This window comes from Misgurnus anguillicaudatus, chromosome 18 (assembly GCF_027580225.2).
Source record: "Misgurnus anguillicaudatus chromosome 18, ASM2758022v2, whole genome shotgun sequence".
Classification (NCBI taxonomy): domain Eukaryota; kingdom Metazoa; phylum Chordata; class Actinopteri; order Cypriniformes; family Cobitidae; genus Misgurnus; species Misgurnus anguillicaudatus.
In genome coordinates, this window is record NC_073354.2 from 18,344,213 (window position 1) to 18,370,593 (window position 26,381).

Genomic DNA, 26,381 nt, shown 5'->3' on the forward strand with positions numbered 1-26,381 from the left:
TCTGGTAACTTTTGTGAGGCTCGGTCCAAGGATCGCGTACGTGGAATTTCATGAGGTTTGGACAAAATTTGTGACCTGTGAAACTTTTTTAAGGTTTTGTGTTCTCTCCAATATGGCGGCCGAACGACATGGATCTGTGACTTCATCCTCTCAAGCAACTTGCACCGGTACTGCCCGAACATTTTAAAGTTTGAACGGTGTCTCTGCGTCAAACGGTCTGGTCGCTAGAGCTGGCCAAAAAAATCTACCCGGGAAAAATAATAATAATAAAACTTAAGAAGAACAATAAGTGTGCTTTTGCAAGCACACTTAATAATGTCTTTTCTCGCAGCCCTGCGCTGCGTCCGTGTATATGCGCCGGTGAACATCATATGCGTGATTACCTTGCACCTTAAATTACCCTAAATTTATAGTCATAAAGATACAAGTAAAACAACATTCGAAACTTCAAATTATGTATTTTTATTTGTGTAAACTCACAATAAGGAGAAAACTTGTGCTTATTTAAAATCATTAAAAACATGACGTGCCTTCGATCTGCTGCTTTGGTTTTAGAGAGTCACAAAAAAGAACAAACTCAAATACTTTTTTATTCGTTTTGTCAATTTAATAATTATTTAAGTGTAGCATATTTCGTATAGGCTTATTTATTTTATTATTATTTCTCAAAACAGAGACGTAGCCTAATCATCCTCTGTTGATTTAAATCTATTTGTGCATGAAACTAAACCCAGGGAGGAAATTATAGGATATTTTAGGAGATTTATTTATAAACGAGTGAACGCGAATCCAGAAAATAATTTATTTCTAAGACAGCCAGTCTGGCAGGTCGGACATTTCGGTAGCTTTATTTTGCGAGCTGCGCCGTGGGTTTTGTCTAGAAGGGATACAGCAAATGCCGAAAAGATTTGGAGGTAGGATTATTAGGATGAAAACAGCGGCTCTAGTCTGGCTAAATAAGATACAAATACATCCTACAATCGTGTGAATTTTGTGTTTAGAGTTGGGTTTGGGTGAAGGATTAGGATAAAACAGTGCTCATCTGGCGAGATTTCGTTTGCTGTATCCCTTCTATCCACAACCGCAGGCGTGGCGGGGATGTTTTATGCGCGGCGGCCCGCCACGGTAGAATGTATATAGCGGAAACACTGTGCCAAGGTGCTACTCACAGTAGGTAAGATCTGCAACATCTAAATAGTAAAAAAACAGTAAATATTGTTTCTTGCGTGACCTTTTCATTTGTTGTTTCTCTTTTTATCCTGTTTACTTTACAGTAGCAATTGATAATTTCAGTTTTTAAAAGATTATAAAATTTGTATTGAATTATTGAACAAGACCTTTGTGTACAGGAGACGGGAGGTAGTCAGAGACTAACCCATGATATCAGAGTTCAAGACCAGATGGCCAGGACTGTTCACTGTGCCTGAGGTATAAACTGCTTATTAAAACATCAATGAACAATGTTGTATAATGCATTAAATGACCATGTTAAAGAATACAGTAACATAGGGTCTTTCAGTAAAATTGTAGTATACACCAATAACATTTTGTTTGTGGACATTATGCAAAGGTGGAAGCAGAATTTCTAAGAATTACCACTGTTCCCCTTGTCACAAAGTTTTTTGCACAACTTGACCACCACGCTGATCAGCTCATCAGATTGCTGAAGAAGGCAGGTGGATCTAAAGGAAGGCAAAATGACCTCATCTTTGCCCCGACTGCACAGGTATAGTTAACTCTTGTAGAACACATTTAGGAATAAGTACATTTTGTTTAGTTTCTGTTGTCATTTGGCAGAAACCAATAACATCTGCAAATGCACCCCATATGAATATATTTTTATTGTATTTTTTCAAAGATTTTTGAGATTAACATGATTTTTTCCCCCTTTAAAAGAATGCTATTTGGTATTTACACTACACCCTATGGATAAATGACCAGAATGTTGAGGAAACGGGTATACTGATATAATATGTGTAGTATATTGATGCTGTTTTTTTCTTGTTTTAGAATGAAACCGTTGAAAAGAAGAGGGAGTGCCTCCTCCGGGCACTTTGTATCTATCTAAATGAAAATCCGAGCAGTCTCTTCAAAGAGTATATGGTAGGTAATGCTAACAATTACTGCAGTAACAGTGTTCTAGGGCTTTTACCAATATCACATTATCCATTTAACATTGGGTGCGTTTACATGCACAGAATAAGCGGATAAGTATCAAAAATGTTCTTGCATTTACATGCAAATCAATAAACTGCTATGCAGAAAACTGCGTTTACATTTGGAGATGTGTCAGGTTTCTCGCAGTCCATATTGTCACTGCCTAAAACAGGGGTGGGGAACCCTGGTCCTGGAGGGCCACTGTCCTGCAGAGTTTAGTTCCAACCCTAATTAAACACACCTGAAAAATCTAATTAAAGTCTTCAGGATTACTTGAAAATGAAATTCAGGTGTGCTTGGTTAGGGTTGGAACTAAACTGTGCAGGACAGTGGCCCTCCAGGACCCAGGGTTCCCCACTCCTGGCCTAAAAGCTGATGGGAAATCTGTCTTAAAGGGACACTTCACCCATTTGCATTAATTTTTGTATAGTTAAAACCCTAGTCATGTTTTTGAATTGTCGTGCATAATTACCTCATTTGCCGCTGAAACAGGAGAAATACAGATTTCAGTGTTGCACTTCCTTCTTTCAATGATGTAAAAATCATCATTTTGCATCATTGAAAGCAGGAAGTCCAATATCTTTGTTGAGCAGGTGAGACTACAATCACCCCTTTTCTCAGTCAAATTGGCACCAAATTCGAAATGTATGTTACATTTCGACTACAAATATGAGACACTTTCAATGAAGATTAATGTTTCTATGGGTGAAATGCTCCTTTAAGCTATACTGTCATATCTCTTCTCATATCTACACTTGTAAATGTAACATTAGCTTTTATTTCCACAGTTTCTCTGTCATTTGCTTAAGTTAAGCGCAGACTTCTATGTGTTACTTTGCGCTTTAACGTGTGACATTTATCTTTCACACATGGAAACATGCACATGTGAACCAAACTGCGTAAAGGCTGGTTAAGGTGTTAACTTGCAAAGCGAAATTGGGGTAATGAGCAAAAAAGTTACCTGTGCCGATCAGTTTTTGCTTGTGCAACTTATGGGCTTTCCCTATACAACAAAAACGTTTTATGCATTTACATGCCCTGCTGAAAAACAGCATAGACCAGCATCATTCCCATGCTGGTTGGGTGCTGGTGGTCACCAGCATACCAGCACCAAAACACAAAATCGTCTGCTCTTGCTGGTTTTTCCAGCAGGGTGAACCCACATGTTATCAGTTTTTTTTTAACCATAATCCGCGTAAGACTGTGCATGTAAACACACTCATTGTGGTGTATCTCTTTTAGGAATGGCAATTTTGGTCTAGACTAAATCATGTTTATGATCATTTAATCTTAATATTGTAAGAACTGTAATCTTATAAAATTAGAACTTATAGCAGAGCTGATATAAGATGGCTTCAGATCATACAGGTGTACTTACTTAAAGAAATATTCCATTTTCTTAAAAGAAAAATCCAGATAATTTACTCACCACCATGTCAACCAAAATGTTGATGTCTGTCTTTGTTCAGTCGGAAGAAATTATGTTTTTTGAGGAAAACATTGCAGGATTTTTCTCATTTTGATGGACTTTGGTGGAGCCCAACATTTGGTGCTTGGCTCAACACTTGACAGTTTTTTTTCAGCGGAGTTTCAAAGGACTATAAACAATCCCAAACGAGGCATAAGGCTCTTATCTAGCAAAACGATTGTCATTTTTGACAAGAAAATTTTTTTTACTTTTAAACCACAACTTTTCGTCAAGGTCCGGTCCAGCGTGACCTAACGTAAATGCGTAGTGACGTAGGGGGGTCACGTGTAACATATATAAAACGCAGATTTGCAGACCATTGTAAACAATAAACTGACACAAAGACATTAATTAGTATCAGTTGACATACAACAACGTAGGAACGGTCCTCTTTCTCCCCAGTTGTAAACACTGGGGCGGAGTTTCGCGTTCGTCCTCTGTGACCTCTTGACGTCATGACGTATTGCGTCGGGTCACGCTAGCGCATGATGACCGGATCTACATGACGAGAAGTTGTGCTTTAAAAGTGTATATTTGTTATTTTTATTGTCAAAAATGACAATCGTTTTGCTAGAAAAGACCCTTATGCCTCGTTTGGGATTGTTTATAGTCCTTTGAAACTCCGTTGAAAAAAACTGTTAAGTGTTGAGTTAAGTATTAAATGTTGGGCTCTATTAAAGTCCATTAAAATGAGAAAAATCCTGGAATGTTTTCCTCAAAAAACATAATTTCTTCTCGACTGAACAAAGAAAGACATCAACATTTTGGATGACATGGTGGTGAGTAAATTATCTGGATTTTTCTTTAAAGATAATGGACTAATCCTTTAAGTGGCCAGCAGGTGTACAAATTGTAATCAGTTTGGATAAAAAGTTAGTAATCAAGCACTATTTTAAAACATTGATTTAGAAAACTGCAATGCAAATGAGCTCTTTGGAATTTGATAATTGGCTGGTGATTTCATTGTTGTCCTTTTTTTGTGTGTGGAAAGGATTCAGATGGCTGTGCTCCCCGGAGGGAGCTTGATCAACTTGTCTTTGGCATCTACAGCATTAATGCTGAGGGAGGTGATGCCACCAGCACTTCAGTTGATGTTGGAATAGTGATCGAGGGTGTTGAAGTACTTCATGACTTGGGAGACATAGCTTCTGCATGTGCAATCTTAATGGGTGTCATATAGACAGTGCTTTAAGTGGGCCGGAACGCCCCGGTACTCAGTACCGCCACTTCTAAAAATAGCTCTTGAGCGTACCACCACCTCTACGTGCGCCCAGAACGTGCTTTTAGCGTACCGGAACGCTCATCTCTTTAAAAATCAGAGGTTTAATTTAATCATCTGGCTGCGCTGCCGCTTTTCAGAGCGCCCTTAATGTACGCTTCCTAATTCGTTCCACCGTGAGCAGAGACTACATTACCCATACACCCTTGCGTTTACAAGTTAAAAGCGCATGCGTCCTTCAGTCAGTGTCAACGTGCTCTGGAGAGGTGTGTGTTTGTGTGTGAAACGCGCAACCATAGCTGCTCGGTTAAAATGAAAATACAATGAACACGTAATATGCCCTCCTTGTTTTAGACTCTGAGTAGTAAAAGAACGCCGTCAGAATCAGAGGACTCGCTGATATCCCACCAAGCCAGAATGATAGCTGCAGGTCAGACGCAAGCCTTGTAGGTACGTGATAATCTCCGCTGTCGCGGCTGTCAGTTTGGTTCCCCTCGACGCAACTTCGGATTTCCTCTGGCGATGTGCAGAAAACATTCTTGAAATTGTAATATACATTTAGTTTAATTGCTAAACTAAAAGTAAACGAAATTTCAATGAATTTGAACGACGTGCACAGTAGTTTTATCACCCGCAAAATGGAAAACAATGGGACAAAATAAATGACTTTAATTAGAGTTTCAAATGGCCAGTATTTTGTTATTCTTGACCCCATAGACATGGTCTTGGTGTCATTTTAAAGTTTTTTTCAAGCTTTTTCTATCTGAACCACTAGTTTTAGCATTTAACCATGCTGAAAATTTTACTCGCATATCTACCTTTTGCACATTTTATTTATGTTCAAAAACTCTTTCTACAGTAGCTCTTTCTAATGGTATTTTTTCAAAATCCTCTTGCACATTTTATTTATGTTCAGTAGCTATTTCTAGCTCAAGCAAATCCAAAAATTTATAAAATGATTAATTATTTTTTCCAAGGTCTTATTTTGACTGCTAAATTTAAAACCCCTTAAATTTCGGTGTAGAGTCAGAAAAAAAAAAAAAAAAATAGAGTACCGGCACCTCTTTTGGGCCACTTAAAGCACTGCATATATACAATGAACCTCAACTATCCTCAAGAACTGAAAATGTTGCTTCAGAAAATCTTCCTCCAACTGGATGATTCCAGACTCTCACCCAAGCTACAGATGATTAAAAACAAACTGTATGAGTGAACCAACATTGAACGTTTGGCGTTTTACACAAGCCTGATTTGCAGTTGAAACCATTTAATTGAAAAACTTTTCTTTTTTTGTGACGCGCCTCTGTTTTGGGTGACATGTGTCTTTGTCATGTATGTACTTAAAAACGATGAGTGAACCAACATTGAGCACTTAAAAGTTTGTTAAACGCCACAAACACCTGCTTTGCACTTGAAACCCTTTTTATTGAAAACACTTGAAAGATGGTATACATTTGATCTTTTTTCAATGGACGCACCAGTGTTCTGGGTGACATGTTTCTCTGTCATGTATGTACTTAAACAATGAGTGAACCAACATTTAGCACTTAAAAGTTTGTGGCGTTTAACATAAAGGCCTGCTTTACACTTGAAACCATTTAATAGAAAACCATTGACAGATTGTGTTATTTTTATCTTTTTTTTATCTGCGTGTTACAGACAGAAAGGATAAAAAAAAAACAATCTGTCAGGTGTTTTTCTATTAAATGCACTGCTCAGGAGTTTTATTTTTATAAAATTACCAACTTTACATGCTGCAACTCATAAGTGTTTTACAGTGTTTTTTCTCTTGTTAAAGAAAATGTCATAAAACTGATGTGTTATTGGAAAACTTGTTGGTTAATAAAGGAACTAACAAATATTATGTTGAGTTTACTTAATTAATTTGTGTGGAACCTGTTGACAAACTAAAATTAATTAAACCTAACTAGTAAAAATTAAAGTTATTGAAATTATTTAATTTTGATTGATTAAGCTTGAATTGAATGTTTTGTTGTAAAATTACAAGTTTACTTTGAATAGACACATGTTTAATATGCAACGTCTAAACAAATTTTGTTAGTCCATAGAACATAACTGATTTTAGTTAATTGAACTGAAATGTCTTTTGTTGGGTGAAAATTAGTGATAATAGTTGGCTAAACTTAAAAAAATTACTTGTCCCTAAAACAACCCTATTACATTGGACAACCTTAAAATATTTGTTTTCAACTTAAATAATTAAATTATGTGGAACCTGTTGACGAAAAAAAATTAATTAAAGTCAACACTTTTTTTTCTACCTTTAAACTGTTCTCAAAAAGTGTTGCGGAGGATGAAAACATCAGGCATGGACACATCATTTTCCTAATTTTTCTTCATTATTATTATACATGAATATTCATAAATATTTTTTTCTGTCATCTAAAGTAGTCTAGCAAAACATCCATTTCTTTTTTTTCTTAATATTTTTGTGTTAATTTGATTAAATTACAACATAACGCATGTTCAAACACAGCCGGACACATTGCGGTAATGAGAATTTTAGCAGAAAATGAGAAAATTTCCAATTATAAATTCTTATGTTGAAATCACACATTGTGCAAGGTAGAACACAGTATTGTGTTAATTCTGATGCTTTTTAATGTTACTATATTACACATTTTAAAGCTAAAATCATTAGTGCCGTGGTGTTTCAATGGTTTCGTGAGAATCACCCAGCTATTCTTCCGAGAAGTGGGCACCCAAGCCAAGATGACTCTTAAGGCACAACACAGAGTGCTCAATGTAAGAAAAACCCACGAGGAACAGCTAAAGGCTTGAAGACATCATTGAAACTGGCACACATCTCTGTTCATGAGTCTACCATACGTAAGTCTTTGAACAGGCACAGTGTCTATGTCAGAACAGCTACAGAGGAAGCCGCTGTTCTCCTGAAAAACATTGCTGTGAGCCTAAAGTTGCTAATGGGAAAATATTTTATGGACTGATGAAACAAGTTTTTTGCGAAAAATACTATGGCACCAAAAGGACACAGCTTACCAACATCAAGACATCATCCCAACAGTGAAGTATGGTGAAGGGGACATCATGATTTGGGCATGTTTTGCTGCCTCAGGGCTCTGGACCACTTGCCATCATCAAAATATACTACAGGATAATGTGCGGGTCAATAGTATCCAACTGCTGCCCCGCAGCACCCACATTATTATACATTTTATTATTTATTATACGTAGAAGTCTCATTAAAATTGATATAAAAAATAAAAACGCTACAAAAACCATATATGGTTTAGCATCACTTCCAGCCTGAGACGGGTGCCCTGGATTGTGTGGCCTGAAATGTGGGGAGCTGCAGGGCTACAGCTGGATAAATCTTGTCAAGGTGGCTGTCCACCAGCAGCTCAGTAGAAGTTGGTTCACATTAACGTAATCAAAGAGGTAAAGGAAGCATACAGTATTTGGCGTATTGGGAGGGCCCCGAGCTATGTCCACCTCCTTAACAGCTCTGTCCACCTCCTTAACAGGAACAGATATATCAGCTAATAGTGAGGTGATGGGGTGGAGCAGGGGTGCCTGGCTGCAGGATTTAGTCTCAGGGTACGCACAGGGTAATGCTGTCAAACCCCCACAAAACACGTAAACTCACATATCAGAGGTTGCATTAGACTCTTTCATTGTCCATTATTTTGACAGACATGGACATAAAATATCCATCATAATATGATTATATGCCATCATTTTGATTTTTATAAATTTAAAGGATAATTTGACATTACATAGCTTTTGTTTTTGGTCACATTTTTATTTTTAATCATGAACTTACAGGGTGAGCATATTTACTTATTTGTAAAGAGAACAGATGAACGGAGACATACTTTCATACTTATACCCAGTGTTTGAATTATTTCAAAGCCGCATCCCCTAGCTAAACCACACTCCCCACTCCCCGGTCAAGCCCCCCATCATTACAGGGTTGACGTGATTTCACAAAGTAAGATGTTTTAACCGCTTAAATTAGTGTGAAATAATAGTTTGAGAAGAATTTTTAAAAGCCCCGTACCTAATTCTTAATCTAACAATCTTTAAGCTACATTTCAGACAGAAATCTTTTGGATTATTTTATTGCAAATAATAGAGAGTATCGTTTTGTTGCAGCACAGCACAAGATTTTTAAATTCATGTAGTATTTAGACCCCCAAAATTTTTATTTTTGTGCTTTATAGCTCAACTCAAACATTGCTTATATTTGTGTTATGTTCCTCATGAATCCACAAACAATCACTATCACACACTTAAATACCACATGTGGTTTTAAAAAGCACTTGTAACACATCTGCTTTTATCTGTGTCATTTAAGCTTTGTTGGAGCACACCAGACAGACTTAATAGATTTTATTCACATATTCAGTAAATTCAGAGTTCATGTGTTTATTATTTATTTAAAATATTAGTATTCACCTGTGCATTCAGCTTTTAATGATTAATGGTAAACAAACTTGGCTTGCTGTCCTCGAAGCGAGCTCTGCATCAGAGCTCTGAACATTCAAAGAGAGCGAACCTGAGGCGAGGCTCGAGCCCCAAGTTCTACCACCTACAACAGAAATTGCACAGAAGAAGAAAGAGAGCAGTGAAGGAGGAGATTGGGAGGAGGAGCGATGCCGGAAAAATTGCAGCTGGACTCGGAGGCCTGAAGGCTGCCTTATACACTCACCTAAAGGATTATTAGGAACACCATACTAATACTGTGTTTGACCCCCTTTCGCCTTCAGAACTGCCTTAATTCTACGTGGCATTGATTCAACAAGGTGCTGAAAGCATTCTTTAGAAATGTTGGCCCATACTGATAGGATAGCATCTTGCAGTTGATGGAGATTTGTGGGATGCACATCCAGGGCACCAAGCTGGCGTCCCACCACATCCCAAAGATGCTCTATTGGGTTGAGATCTGGTGACTGTGGAGGCCATTTTAGTACAGTGAACTCATTGTCATGTTCAAGAAACCAAATTGAAATGATTTGAGCTTTGTGACATGGTGCATTATCCTGCTGGAAGTAGCCATCAGAGGAAGCTGTGCTGACTTAAGTGAACAGTATTGAATGCTAGTGCTTTCTATATGACCAGATGGTGTAAGCACTGTGCTTTTTGAAAAGCGTTGAGGTTTTGATATTTTAGTTCAAAAGCCTGGTTATAGTGTTTTAGCAATTGAGAAAAACTGTTATGTACGCCTAATGCGCGTTCTCCTCTTTTAGTGTATTTGAACCATCAGGCTGTTTTCTGACATTTCGTTTTTTCCTTGTTTCTGGTTTTTTAATTTGGATCTAAAAATATATTTTCCCATATTTACCATTGAGAGTTTAATGCTTTTGTGTCTAGTTCATCCGAATTTACAAAGATCTGCCTTTTGATTTTTCTGTGTTGGATACAAATTCTCTTTTACTAGCTGTTCCATATCTACTTCTCTACTCTCTTGTTCCGAAATGGTACTCTAGGTGTACTCGTCTTGAAATGGTCTCTCTTTTTATTTTGAAATCGCATATTATACACCCTATTTGTCATTGTATTATTTTCGGTTTTATCCGCGTTTGCTTTACTTGGTTTATTGAACGCTTATTTGGTTTCTTTTCCCTCACTGTTTTCACATGTTGAGAAGTTAAATCGTATTCAGCCAATCGTTCTTCTATTTGTTTGTTAGTCGCATCCAAGATAGCTTGCCCTCTGAAGGTAAGTAGGGTTGAGCCTGGTCAGTACTTGGATGGGAGACCTAGGTTGCTGCTGGTAGAGGTGTTAGTGAGACCAGCAGGGGGTGCTCACCCTGTGGTATGTGTGGGTCCTAACACCCCAGTATAGTGACGGGACACTATACTGTCAAAAAAGCACAGTCTTTCGAATGAGACGTTAAACCGAGGTCCTCACTTTCTGTGGTTGTTAAAAATCCCAGGATGTCATTCAAAAAAAGAGTAGGGGTGTGCCATGGCATCCTGGCCAAACTTGCCCATTGGCCTACTAATCATACCCATATATCGTCGCTGCCTGATGAAACTCACGTATGTCCAAAACGGTAACTTTTCAGAAAGTGAAAAAAACACTTTCTATATATCAAAAGCAGTTGAATGTAGCGTTGTCATACTTGGTACGGCATATTTACATGTAACCATATTCTTGCCAGTGTCATGATATAATCCACATTTGACCAAAATTGAGTTTAAATGGACATGCGTGCATATTTTACAGTAACTTTGATCGATACGCGTTCTTCCGATCATTAATTAGAATGGCCAAAGTCGCGTTTCGTATTGACAGATGAATACGCTCAGTTTATTAAATAGCCTATACGTCTTGGTTAAATACGCTTACTTTATTTAATATTAATTATAAGTGTATTAAATGTCTCTTGCAAACCATTAAGGGACAATGAATCAATACACTGACATGGTAATGCTACACCAACAGGGGCGTCAGTTTGTGTTGAAAAGTGGTGGGGACAAAAGATCTTATAAAAACATTACAGCAGGACGGGAAAAATATTGAATAACGCGCATCAAAAATGGGCATAGCGTAGGCCAGCCAACAACAACAAAATACTCGGCATAAATTTATAAACCCTCAACAATGTCGAATGCACACATCACACATGTAACAGTCCCTGCAACACCAGCTCAACCGAACAATGCCAAAGCACCATACCGTAGAAAACAGCAGCGCGTTTAATAAATGATTACAATGAATTTCATTACACATGTACAAGAAAACACACCATAAGCATACAACGCAACATGTGAGACACTAGACCACAAAACCAGTCTTAAGCATCGCTTGATCTTTCAGAACATTTTAACCAAATGCTTTCAAAAAGTGGTGGGGACATCCCCAGCGTAAATAACACCAATGCTAGACAGATACTTTGTTTGCACAGTCCTACCGTAATTAAGTAACTCCTAGGTGTTAGTCTGGCGTCCGGGGGGAACGTTTACCTCGAAGGAAAGTCATTGTCATGTTTATTCGGCTATATCCAGTGCTGAGGTTCGATGAAACTTTACGAGACCGGCGAGATGCCTCACAGGCGGAAGATATGCGGCGTGATTGACAGCTTTGACACCAAACGGGTACGTGAAAATCAGATGACATGATTTCACAAGTTTTCATTGGCTATTTAGGTATGTGACGCATACTGTATATGGAAATGAACCTGGACATTCAATCTGTCGAAAAATCTCAAAATCGGCAAAATGAACATACGTGAGTTTCATCGGACAGCGACGATATACTACTTGGCTATATCACTCGGTCTCCTCTCCACTAATAAGCTGGTGTGTGGTGGGCGTTCTGGCACAATATGGCTGCCGTCGCATCATCCAGGTGGATGCTGCACATTGGTGGTGGTTAAGGAGATTCTCCCATTCATATGTAAAGCGCTTTGAGATCTGCAGAAAAAGCGCTATATAAATGTAACGAATGATTAATTATTAATTAATTAGTTTATATCCTCCTGGTATTTCTCTTCCTACGTCTCATAAAAGTCTTACTTTGTCTGACACAGGAATTTCATCCTGAAGTGACACCCACATGCCCACATGCTCACTTTAATGTGTGAGTATTTTTCTTCAATTCCTGTTAGATCTTTCATGTTCTCTATTGCTTCGGCTGAAATCACATGACCCATGCATGTACACAGCAAATTTAGCAGAGTTAAAATTACGGTGTTAATGGAAATATAAAGAGTTCAGAGTTAATTTAACACTGGATTGAGTTAAAACTATTTTATTTAACTCTATAAAAATAAAGAATTGGTGTCAAAACAGAGTGTTACCACTTTTTAAAAAAATCAACTCCTACAGTGTTTTGTTAGTGGAGTTTGTTAACTCTTAGGGTGTTAAATAGAGAAGACCTCCCACTTTTTAAAGCACACACTGAACCGTGTTTTTGGATGATGCAGTTCAAGCAGAAGATCATCTCTTTCACTGTAAATGGTAAGTAAATGTTCAATAAATAACATTTTGATCAATAATATTTGTGAGTTTTGAGGTGTTATGTTTTATATTGCTGTTCGTATCAAGTTTAACATTAAGAGTCATGTGATATTGTCATTATATGAATGCAGCAGTTGAGTTTAGGTCTTAGCCTCAGATGGAGCAATTCATACTCGTATAATGTTTTTGGGAGTTTTTGTTGTTGTTGTTGTTGTTTTGCTTTATATGCTGTTTAATTTTAATATTTATATTTTTAAATCCATTAATGTGTGCAGGAGATTTGCTTTGGGGACTTTAGAGGAGCACAGAAATAGGCCTACATGAAAATTTCTTCAGACGAAGAGCAATTTTATAACAAAGTGAGTATTTTGTGCAAAACATAAATTGTTTTTTTGCATTTTGTATAGTTTTTTAATACTCAATTTTTCCCTTTTATTTTTGTTTGATTAACAGAAAAGTTCAATATCCAGTCTGAAGGTCTGACCGTTGAGGATCATATCACCTCCTTACAGCTACTGGTTCATCATATTCTGCTGTTATTATTTGAAGACAAACATGGATTTTGGATTGAAATGAAGTCAGACTTGTTTGTATGAACTGAAGCATCGCATAAACTGTGTTTACTGTTGTTATACATTGGGAATGTGCTTTTTAGTTGTCTCGGATGTTAATATGTTAATTTAATGAACACTTAAATGCATGATACATTGAGGACAATTTTTCTGTCATAAATCAATGTTGATCAGATGACATTAAACAAAATCCTTAACAGTTTAAAAATGAGAATGATAGATTATACTGCTGTATTGTTACATTAAAAAACTGTTTTAAATAAAGTTTTTTGTCCCAAAAGTACCTTAATGTGTTTCTGTCTTTACATTTACCATATTAACACCCTATTAAAAAATATAACACTACATTGGAGTTAACAAATTACACCGAGGGAGTTAATTTTTAACAAATAAAAAATATTTAACACTGATAAGTGTAAATTTATAGTTAGATTTTTAACTCTGTATAGTGTCAATTGCTAACACTTTAAAAGAGTCAACGTGCCAACACTTTCAAAAGTGTTAAAATAACTCTATTGGGAGTGGACCCCATGAGACACTTTTAAAGTGTTGAAATTAACTCTTATAGAGTTATTCTGAGGTTCCAGATTTTGCTGTGTATGTACCAATCTAGTTATTGCCTCTCTCGGTAAGTCTGCATGTTCTGCGGCTTTAACTATCCTTTCTATAAAATCACTGTGGCTCTATCCTTTTTTCCTAACACCTATTTGTTTACGAACTACCTCCGTCAATTGTAATTTTAGCATTTTAGATTATATCTCGGTCTGTTTGTCTTTTTTCTAACAGTTTGTTGTCTGACCATATATTTTTATGGTTCCTAAGTCATCTTTGTTCACTGTTGACAAAATAAACTCGACATCTAAACTCATACACTGTTTTTATTCTTCTCTAGTGTTGTGCCCATCATACTACAGCTAAGCTTATTTCGGCTTCTGAGAACGTTATACCCCCTAATGTATCTTTAAACGAGAGCCATACCGTTCATTTCTCAGCTCCCTTTACTAAGACTGAGGTTTACACATTTTCAGCGTCACCCTCTTGTTCACGTACATGAGGACCGTCTCTTGTGTACACGAGAATACGGGTCTGAGCTCTTTCTGTCATTTTAAGAAGCTGCCTTCCTGACAGCTTAACGCAACTGTAAGTTAAAATTGTGTGAGTGCACACAACCCTTCCTCGGTAGTATAATAGTTCATTCAATCTATTCTTTGAGGTCTCACAGGATTTTATTTTAACTCTTCACAAGGGAAGTTAACTCGTAATCATTTTTTAAATGACATGATTTGCCTTTGATTCTGTCCAGAAATCAAGGACAAATCGAGCCCCATGTTGGGTGCCATGTTTTATGGTACGAAAATGTGTACCTTTTGCCTATTCTTTCTATTCAGGGTAGGCAAGGATAGTCGAATCTGCAACTATTTCCCTAAGTATACAAATCACATTACCTTAAAGCTCACGTAACACACGCTGTTTCTGCATTTCTGATGTTAATCTGGAGTACCTATAGAGTAGTATGACATCCTTTATAACTCTAAAGAGTCTTTAGTTTAATCAGATTTATAAAAGAAAGATTAGCTTTACCGAATCTTTCCGATAACGTACGAAAAAATGAAGAAGGAGGCGTTACTACCGCAGGAGGAGCGAGTACGAGTCATGCAACACTATACAACACTGTTTTAACTTATGATTCACTACATGTTCGTGTCATTTATATAATATACACGCGCCTATTTCCAACATAAGACAGAAGTCTTACTTACCACGTGTAACTCGTCATGACCCGGTTCTGAAAATCCACTGCATCAAACACACACGCAAAACTCCGCTGCTAATCTGGATAATAAACTATATCAATTGTTTCCATAAGGCTGGATGTCTTCTCCTTACATCCGAAAACACACTTCTTGTTGTGCCATTGTTGACTTTTGAAATTAAACAAAGCTGAGTGGCGTGATAAGCTGTTAGCAAGCTCTAGCGTCTCCCGCTGACTGACGGCTGGGCGGGGTTTTCCGGGGGAAGTTCTCCGGCGGAAACCCATATAAAGAAGTGATACGTATCGAAAACCCCTGAAACGTCAGTTAGAACTGTAATCGAAAAAAATTAGCCGAAACTTGTACGAACCCTGGCGAAGTGCATTCGCACACAGAAATACTCTGAAACACGCCCAACTGCAGTTTTGACACTTTGCCTACGTTTAGCATGAGGAAACAACTCTATAACTGTGTTAATAAGTCAGAATGCTTGAAATACCATTAAACCCCCCATTTAAGTAAAGTAATACTTTAAGATTAGATCATACTCACATATAATTGTCAGAAGACTTCCCCATGGTTGATTATCTGATTATATGATTAAGTTCACGAAAGCAGACATCTTCTTGTCTTTTATAAAATGTATTAATAAAATTTAGTTGTTTGCGATTACAAGTTTTTCTGAATAATAAAAAAAAAAATTAGATAAAAAATACAAAGTCTAAAAAAGTACTAAGTCTTAGGCACACAATATTTCAGGCTGTCAGACAACGGAGATGCTGGTTGCGGCATCCACATCTAAATAAGTTCTGGAGCAGCATCAATTTATAGGGAAGGTCTCAAGGCCAAATTCCAAGAATCATATTCAAGGCCTCATGGCCACCTTTGATCCTTACGTTTACTGGGAAATTCCCCTACCATCTTTTATATATAAGATAAAGTCTCATTGTTTTTCTTCTCTGAGCTCTTCTGCACTTTCTCGAAGACAGGTATTTAAATCATACTTTAAACCGTAATGTATCTATATGCTTTGTTCTATCTAATACATGCATCAATCTCTCTACTCTTAATAAACTAGTCAATACAAAACCATATATGTGTCATTTTGTTAAACATGCAATTTTAGAGCTCTCATGCATATATTTCCAACTCAGTGGCTATAATACTTTGCATTAAAGCAACACTTGGCATATAAAAAACATAAAGTCACAAAAGGAGTATAAAATAACAAACCACAGGTTTCTATTGCTCCCAAGGATTACATATAAAATTAGCTGTACTATTTGCCTTATAAAGGTTGGATAATTTGCATCTTACACAACAAGACACACAGCAATTGTCTGCAAATCAGAATTTTCTTGTCTTGAATCATTCATTTATTTATTCGTATTCATTCATTCATTAATTCATTAATTTATATTACATGTTTAAGTTATTTAATTGTAAGCAGCCGCTTAGTTATGCCTCGGGGCCGGCCCTGAGTTGTAATAGTACATTGATGATTTCCAATCCTGTTTTTGAGTGGTGAACCCTTGTCTCCAAAGCTATTGAAACTAATGTAGTTGCATAGGGATTTCCCAAAGAAAAATGTGCTGTGATGAATATTCAATTGTGAGCAAATAAGTGAACATCTGAGAGTTGTAATATGTTCTGTGGAGTACATTAATGATTTCCCATACTGTTTTTGAGCAGTATGTCACTTGTTTCCAAAGCCATTAAAAAATGTAGTTGCATAGGGATTTCCCATAAAGAAATGCAACCTGATCTCACGAATTTCCGTGGCATAGTCAATAGCTTTGGAGGCAAGGAGTTCACCGCTCAAAAACAAAATGGGAAATCACCAATGTACTTCAGAGAACATATTACAACATTTAAATGTACACATATTTGCTCACAATCGATTATTTATCACAGCACATTTCTGGTAAATAATTGTACATAGAAGAGATGGTAGTATTTTCTTTAGGGTTCAATAAAGATTTTCAATTTTTTTAAGCAGTGTATCGCACATTTAAAAAGCTATTGAACTGTATCATGTGTCATTAAATAAATGCATACTGCATTTTTAGTCAAACCTTAACTACATATAATTCTTAACTACACATCTTAAACATGTTGAAAACTAGTTCACTTTAAATAACCATACAGGTTGATGCCACACCTTTTGATTGTCTAAAATTTTAAGTGTGAACAACATAATGTATTCAGTACCATGGACAGGGACTGTTTTGCAAAAATCAATACATATAAAGAGATTATGAAACTGTGACAATTTCATTTTTTTAAGAAATACAAGTAATAAAACAAATACACCCGAATTCATAAAAAGTAAATTTTCTGTTCATTTATTGAGAACACCCTTACATGCTTTAATAATATACAGTAACTGCTCTTTACCACACTCACAACCGCAAATTCAGAACTTAATAAAACATCTAAATGTGGCCTGTAGAATTTTTTGAGGCTCCAGAAAAAATGTGCAGAGTACACTCTAAAAAAATAATCCGTAAAAAAACGGATAATGTCCTGGCAGAAAATTACCGGCACCTTTTCCTTTATGTTTACAGAATTTCTGTTTATTCAAAAACTGAACATTCTGTAGATTTATAGACCACTGTCCGTAAATTTACAGAACATTTTCCGTAACCTTTAGGGACACTTCAATCTGCCTATGAAACGCAACAATGGTGACAATCAACAACAAAGCTTCATGCCGAAATGCATGCTGGGTACCAGGATTGCAGAAAACTCTTTCTTAACATTTACTCTCACCATTGTTGAGATTTGTATCCAAAGTATTGATGTCTCTGAAGCAAAAACCACAGTTGACACATTTGCAGCAATCTTATTAAATATAGTGTGTTTTAGATCAGCATAGAGTGTCACTCTTATACATTTCTGTTCTTTATTCTTATTTTATCATTTCATATTGAAATGTTAGGCAGAAAAACATAAAAACAACTAAGCTTATATGACATCACAGACAATTGTCCTTCCTCAAGCAACAAACAAGTTGTAATTGCTACAAGCAAAAACACTGTTGCAGTGCTACTAGAGAAGAGTCAGTTCTGGAAGGTCAAGGGACAAAAGCCACTAAAGGGAACACTAATCACCATAGTGGTGACTTCAAATTAATCTAAAACAAACACAAACTGTAGATTTAATGTGATAAGTGTTGTGGTAAATATCCATTTGACTTACACGTCACGTCAGAAAGAAGATTTGTCTACTAAATCACATTTGTCGATGTTGGAATAGTTTAACACTTGTTTCTTGTTCTGACAGCATTTGGTTAGAAGTTAAACATCATCCATGTTAGAAAATAACTCTGCAAGCAAGTTGTAATTTTAGGTTTCAAACAGAGACGGTGATAGAGAGGCAAAAGTGAAAGATTGCAGCAGGAGTTGTTGCACCCATAATGCAACATGTTATTAAAAAAACAGATAAATGCCCGTAAAACATAAATACGGAAAATTACTTCATATTTACACAGTACTTTGTCCGTTTTTTTACGGATTTTTTTTAGAGTGTAATCAGGCTTCTTCTTTCAAACCTATTGAACAGAAACATATGATTTAGAAAACCAACACAGTGCTGCCTCATTTTAAGACAAACAGAAACATATAAAGAGTTGTAAAATGCAGAGATTATCTTTGTTCTTGAGGTTACACTTGACTGGATTGCTTACAAATAACTACTCTTCAACATGCCCATATCTTCCATTCTCTAGGCATTCAACATATTATTGTAATGTAAATGTTCTTGTTAAAAATGTCATTAAACATCATTAGCACACATAGCAAATCAAGCTGATAGTTTCTGATAGGTCTATATAGTTGACTTAAATGGCTTCACTGGTCGCACTTAATGAAGAAAAATATCACTTAGTAGACGGTTCCTAGGCTTGTCACGGCACCCAGTTAGACATTCAACAGACATTCGCAACAAATTAGGACATTACAACGATACTACGATATTTTAAAGGGATACTTCACCGATTTAGCATTCAGCTTTGTATCTGTAGAAACCCGGCAGTATTACTGAATGACCATGTTTCCCTCCATCATTTCCCCCTGAGAGGAGAGATATCTGCATTTTGGTTCTGCAAAAAAGTCCTCCGATGATGCAAAAATCGTCATATTACATCATCGGAGGACTTTTTTGCAGAACCAAAATGCAGATATCTCTCCTCTCAGGGGGAAATGATGGAGGGAAACATGGTCGTTCAGTAGTGCTGCCGGGTTTCTGCAGATGCAAGGCTGGGTGCTAGATCGGTGAAGTATCCCTTTAAGCGATTGTGCAAAATGTAGGTTGTAGGCAAGAGACTTGATTAAACTTCTTGCATGTCTACTAAGAAAGTTAATGACACCGGAATGTCTGAATTTCAAACCTACTTTACCGCAGTGATTGGACACCCTTGTCTTATGCCGAGTTCAGACCGAGGGGCAACCTTCTGATCTCTCTGATGAAGCCAATACAGAATTGATTTAAACTGCAATTCATTGACTGGCCGCTAGAGGCTGGCTCCAAAAGGGAGCTGCTGTTCCTGCTTGTTTGACTTCAAGTGGTACCACAAGAACCAACAGGTGGATGACATCAAAGTACTGCAATGGCATTTTAATTGCAGTTAATCAATTAGCCCCAAATTACAGGACGTCCCGGCTAATATAGGGCTCTGTTTACACGTACATGGTTATTTTTAAAAACTGAGAGATTTACCTTCGTTTGTGCCCCTCGTTTACACGCAAACGGAGAACTCGCCTCTGAAACCGATTGTTTCTAAAAACTCTGGCTAAAGTGGAGATCTTTAAAATCTTTGGTTGCACGGTTGCATGTAAACTGAGACAAACGGATGTTTAAGCAGGCAACGTCACAGAGTATGCGCCATAGCTCGCACCTACGTCAAAAGTGCGACCTATGTTTACATGTGACTGCTACTCTGAACGCTTCCAAGATCACATTTATATTCGTGCAAACTCGTTTCGTGTGTTTGTATTTGCAAATACAGCTGCTCCATTATGTCGAGGAGCAGAGACGAGTGATCGGAGGTCAGCAATTTTACGCGTGTTTGACTTCATGCGGCGCTGCAAGAACCGACAGACGGATGATGTCAAAGTACCGCGAGAGCGATTCGAAATTAGACCTCTACGTCTGATTCCTCAACTCGCTCTCACGGTACTTTGACGTCATCGATCGCCTACTGCAACAACTCCTCCCTCCAACATGAAGAACCAGTTCGCGTCACCACCAGTGTTGCCGGTGATTGGCATACGTGGGCTTGAGCTGACGGCATATATGCACGGGTACATGTAAATAAACACTTTTCTGAAAACTGACATGCACTGAAAAAAACAACTTGTAAAATTTACTTAAAAAAATCCTCGTAACAATTTGCACGAACTTTTTTTAAGTAAAATTTACAGCTTTTTTATAAGTAAAACTTACCTACTAAAATCAAATAAAATTTACTCAAAATTGCATGATAAAACATATGTTAAATAATTAATTAAATGTTACTTAATTATTTTATTTAGAAGTTAGATTTATTTTAATCGTTTAGGTATAGTCTATGAGGGTTTTTTTGAAAATTGAAGCATTACTGTCCTAATAATATTAAATAAATCGTATTTTCTGTTTGTTATTTTCTTTAACATATTCCTATGGACCTAGTTATTTTTAGTGTTATAAATGGCATTATAAGGCAAAATTCATGACTGACAACAAGTCAGTCATTGAATAAACTTGATTCGGAACAGAAACGCATACAAACTGTGCTTCTGACATGCATTATCAGCACTGTGGAGAGAATTACAATACACTGTTCTGAACAGGGTTCATGTAAAGAAACACTGATCACCTGAACGGTGACTTCACAAAATTATTATTTACAACAAAACATCATCAATAATATAAGAGCTTAAACCTTTTTGACATTTTGCTAACAAATATTTAAGTAGTTTAAGTTCTTATCAGTTCTTATTCTGTGATAAAGTTTAAAAAATAAAAATATTCAGGCACAAAGAATTGTGGGTATTCCTTACAACATGTGCAAATAAATGTAAGTAAATTTTACTTAAATAATACAAGAAAATATCTAATAAGACTTACTATTCCCACACAGTTCATTTTTTACATGAATTAATTGTGTATTTATCATAATTTTACTTAGGAAAATCTAGTTCTCAATAAATGTTAATATTATTTTGTAGAAATTATGACAGTTAATCTAATAAATATTACTACACCAAAAAGTTCGTTTTTTCAGTGTAGTAATAATCGAATTGTAGAGCTCTGTAATTGTAATTCTTACTAGTAAAAACCAAATTAGAGAGCTCCATAATATTAATTGTTACTAGTAAAAATTGAATTATAGAGCTTTGTAACTGTAATTGTTACTACTAGTAAAAAATGAATTGTAGAGCTCTCTAATTGGAATTATTACTAGTAAAAATTGAATTAGAGAGCTCTACAATCGTACTTGTTACTAGTAATAATTGAATTATAGAGCTCTGTAATTTAATTCTTACTAGTAAAAATATAATTACGACGAGTAACGCTGGCGACATTTAAAAGATAATTTGGCTTCCCATAGAAGTGCGCTTGGATGAGGCCACGGAAATGGGTAGGCAGGCACATGAAATTAAAATCCAAAATACACGTAATAACCTACGTGTGTCAAAAATAATTTCCTAAAATATTCATAAGTAATATATAGACGGGGTTGCCGGTTTACAAACATTACAGGGTGCGCGTGCATCCAGGAGGCAGAAAGCCCGATTGTTGAGCTGATCCGCTACTGCAACAACCTTAATTATTGAAGCGTTCCCCAGCAAGCAATAGCCGTCATTTTAACGTCTCGTTTTAGTATAGACCCGATATAGCCGGGCTGTGCCTAGCCCACTTCTAGCCCAAATAAACTTTAATTTGGTTACATGTGGTTTTTGACAAAATAATTTGTGAGATGTATGCTATTTCATCATGTAAGCAAAGTTAACAGCGATTAAGGTATTTCGTTTCATTTCTTTAAAGTGTTTTATGCATCGTCTGTACGTAGTCACAATTTAGCTCATAAATAGACCGACTACGAATAAACCACGTTTAGCCCAGAAATAAACATGTATTTAATTCCATTGCCAAAATGATTTGTGAGATGTATGATATTTCATTATGTAAACAAAGTTCAAAGCGATTAAGGTATTTTGTTTCATTTCTTTAAAGTGTTTTATGCACCGTCTGTACTTAGCCACTATTTAGCTTACAAATCGACTGACTACGAATAACCCACGTTTAGCCCAGAAATAACCATTCATTTAATTACATGTGGTTTTTGACAAAATAACTTGCAAGATATATGATATTTCATCAGGCATGCAAAGACACCAGTGAATTCAAGACGTTTGGTTTTATTTATCTTATCTGAATATCTGCTGTCACGCATAACATTCATTATTTGACCGTATTTCAAAGATAAACAAAATCCAGTTACAACTCCGAACCGCTAGATGGCAGCAGTACACAAACACAAGGCCTATGGCCTCGTGCCTCTGGGCTAATCACAGCTGTGATTAACCCGTTTAATCCCAAATTTTTTCTTGGAATTTGAATACATGCAATTTACTCCTTAGACCTCCCTAACACACAAACTTTATGCCTTCTTTGATTTTATGTTGTGAAATATTAGGTTTTATACTCGGTTACAAAAGTGACCGGTGGGAAACATCATAGCCGGACTTCATTAAAATTCAATGAGACATAATTACATTAGAAAAAGTGTGTTAAACTACCGGTCACAATTGTGACCGTTAAAAAAATTCTCAAAATATATCTGTAGGTGACCCCACCTACAAAATTGATAGTTCTATTTGTTAATTAAGATGCTTTACTTCTTTTTGTAGTAGTCTGAGGTAGACATCTTCTTCTAGATGTGCAAGCAGGAAGTAAACTGATCTGGTCATGTGACCTTTCACCCTAGTCACATGACATTGATACATTTTAATCAATACATTTTAATTTCTTGCCCAGAGCCAACATCAACACTTTTAGAGCTTTCAGAAAGAAGAAAAAAACACGGTCACAAATGTGACCGGTGGGATTAAACGGGTTAATGGTAAACGAACTTGAGCCGTTTCTCAATACCAAGTACGCCAAGTTTGGACTTGTGTTCTTCCTAGTTCGGACTTGCAAGTTCAGACTCGGAAGAACGAACTTCTGACGCGAAATGCATTCTGGGAAACTTCGCTGTCCACACAAGTCTCCTCTGATGCATCCTCGATCAAATGGGCGGATCAAGAACACATCCGGGGAGTTCACAAGAACACAAGTACAGACAAGAACGCATATTGAGAAACGGCTTTGGCTTGCTGTCCTCGAAGGGAGCTGTGCACCTGAGCTCTGAACTTTCAGAGAGAGCAACCTGAGGTCAAGTTCTCAAGAACTCTACCCCCCTACAGACATTGCATAGAGGAAGAAAGAGAGCAGTGAAGGAGGAGATGGGGAGGCGGAGAGATCCCGGAAAAATTGCAGCTGAACCTGGAGGCCTGAAGGCTGCCTTATATATGCCCATAATGATGATTGACAGGCCTGAATGTTTAGGCTCCTCCCGAACCTATGTTTAGAACTTCATTAGATTGCATCTTCTTTTCAGTACACAGTTTTGTATTTTAATAGGTTTTTTGATTGCAAAAGACAAATTATATACAGGTTAAATTATAAGCATACACATAAAATTAAAATGTACACTTTATTTGGCTCCAGCTACAAATATAGACATTGATATAAGGCTACACAAAGTTCTGTATAAACAAAATTTGAGTTCCCTTAAAATGCCAAGGTCATAGATAAAAGAAATTGTAATTAAATTTAAAAAAATCGAATCAGTTTTTTTATAATTTATTGTACATATTCAGTCTTGGTATATTCAGTGTTCTCTATTTCAGCGTTCAGTATGGCAGCAGGTGTGGATGCTGTTTTATTAAGGAATACAGCAGAATATTCATCCTATTGAGAAAGACAAAGAGCAGTTTTTGTAACAATAAAACAATGTTGAATAAATTTGATCTGACTGAACTTAAATACCTACATTTACACATCTGCACACATCATGGCATATTTCAATACATTTTGCTCACCTCATACTCTAGTGCTTGTATCAGTTCTGTTGTATCACTGATCATCTTAATATCTCCTACAACATAAAACACTAAACATGTTGGTTTTGACATTTACTGTAAGGAGACACTGTATAGGAGAAATACTCTGCTATTATTACAGCTTTCGTTTCTACCTACAAATATCAATATACCAATGCTAAACAAATAGGTATTAGTTTACTGATAGCCTAAGTTAAGGATCTTGTATCACTTTGAAACTGATTTGAAATATTAGGTAATAAAAGCTTTTACACAATGAAATTAAATGTAACAAATTAAATGGTTTATTAGTTCAATACAAAACTTCTGCAAGATTAAATGTGAGACTACAAACTTTTTTCTAGTGGCTTTAAGCCAAGACACAAAGTTCAAATAAGACAAAGATGCAGTTAGGTTTGATCATTTTTAAATCTCACATGTTATTTATATTTAAAAGTATAACAGTTTTTCTCCGTTGCTTAAACACATTTCTTGAAACTATGCCTCATATTCACACAATCTTTCAAAAACAGACTACAACATAGTATTATAGTTTTTCTGAATTGCTAAAACACTAAACCCCAATCTTTGAACCAAATTCATAGTGACCTAAACCCATTTGTCAATTCATGCACTTTTTTGCAAAACTCTAAACACAAACTTCTCACTAAAACACATTTTACACTGCAATGCACTTGTTTTATAAATGTTAAACACAGGCAGGCAAAAGTTGAACACAAGGACAACAACATTGTCATCAAGAAAACACAACAACATTTAAAATTGTACACACTTTTTTCTAATGGTATTTTTTACCAATTGTGTGGATTGGAAACAGTCTAAGAGTCAGATGAAGAGTATGAGGAAGAGCAGGACACCAGAGACTATAAAACTAGCAAAATTTGCAGTTGGATTGCTGAATTTTTACAAAATACAAGTGCTGCTTACAGTAAAATTGAAAACTGAATATTACTTGGAATACTTACAGTAAAGTATTCACTATATTCACTGAACTAAACTTGATTACAGTAATACAGTTTTTTTTTTTAAAAATGTGTTTTAGCAAATCAGAAAAACTGTAAACACTGGTGCAATAAAATCAAAACAATATATCCAAAACTGGTAAGTTCTGTTGCTTGTGGTTCTCCCCTTTAAAAACCTTTACATGTGACCAAAAAAGACACAATCAATGTGGCATTGTTTTGGGTCAGGCCAGAGAATCTCATCCACATCACAGTCTATATTGGCCCTAGCCAAACAGCGAGGGTAAAATACTTGCATGATCCACCCCTGGCATTCATGTCTATCTGTATGCCATAGATATGTACACTAGATATCGCCTTGGCTACGGCAGTTCATTGGACCGAATGCGTCAAATAGAGCCGCCATCTTGAAACAGGGGAACCCCGCATCAGCATCGTTGTAGGCAATGGTGTAACGTTAATAAAATCACCATAAATTGTCATGAACGCAATTTTCTTGGTTTTCTTTTGGTTCGTTTCAACAGTCAGACATGTATTTAGCATTGTGTCCAGAAAAAAAAAATTGGATATTATGAAAATCCACATTTTCTAACTATAATGCATAGTTCTACCCTACTGAAAAAATCCAGCAAAGACCAGCATAAGCTGGTAGCTGGTTTTAGCTGGTTTAAGGTGGCAGTAGCTGGTCTAAGCTGATCCTTTCAGCCTGGCAAAGCTGGTCAAGCTGGTGGGCCAGCTGGTCTAAGTCCAGCTAGACCAGCTTAAAAAGTGACCAAAACACAGCTAGACCAGCTTGCTACACCAGCAATACCAGCTAAAACCAAGCTGGGAGACCAGCTAAAACCACCTCACCAGCTTATGCTGGTCTTAGCTGTATTTTTCAGTAGAGGCGGAGATAGCAGTTTTACCTAGCTACTCCCTATGACAAGACCCCTGTTCCAAGATGGCGGCGGTTTTGATGCATGCTTAGAACCCCAAGGCGACATCTAGTGTATATATATATGTCTGTATGCAAGGCAATTTGATGCATTTCTTTATTACAGTAGCATAATCCAAAAGTGTATCCACACTAAAGTTACTGTACAGAGCAGTCTTACTGTAAAGTACATCTATCTGTTTTCCTCCCTGAAGGTTCTGAAGATGGAGGCAACAGT

General features: G+C 36.5%; 1 long non-coding RNA gene across 1 annotated transcript; it reads left to right on the plus strand.

Moving 5' to 3' along the window:
• Window positions 1–12,493: 12,493 nt before the first annotated feature.
• On the plus strand, window positions 12,494–13,581 carry LOC129419140 (uncharacterized). The gene is made up of 3 exons (XR_012358424.1): window positions 12,494–12,793; window positions 13,069–13,152; window positions 13,247–13,581. It is a non-coding gene; the product is annotated as an uncharacterized lncRNA (long non-coding RNA).
• The last annotated feature ends 12,800 nt before the right edge of the window (window positions 13,582–26,381 follow it).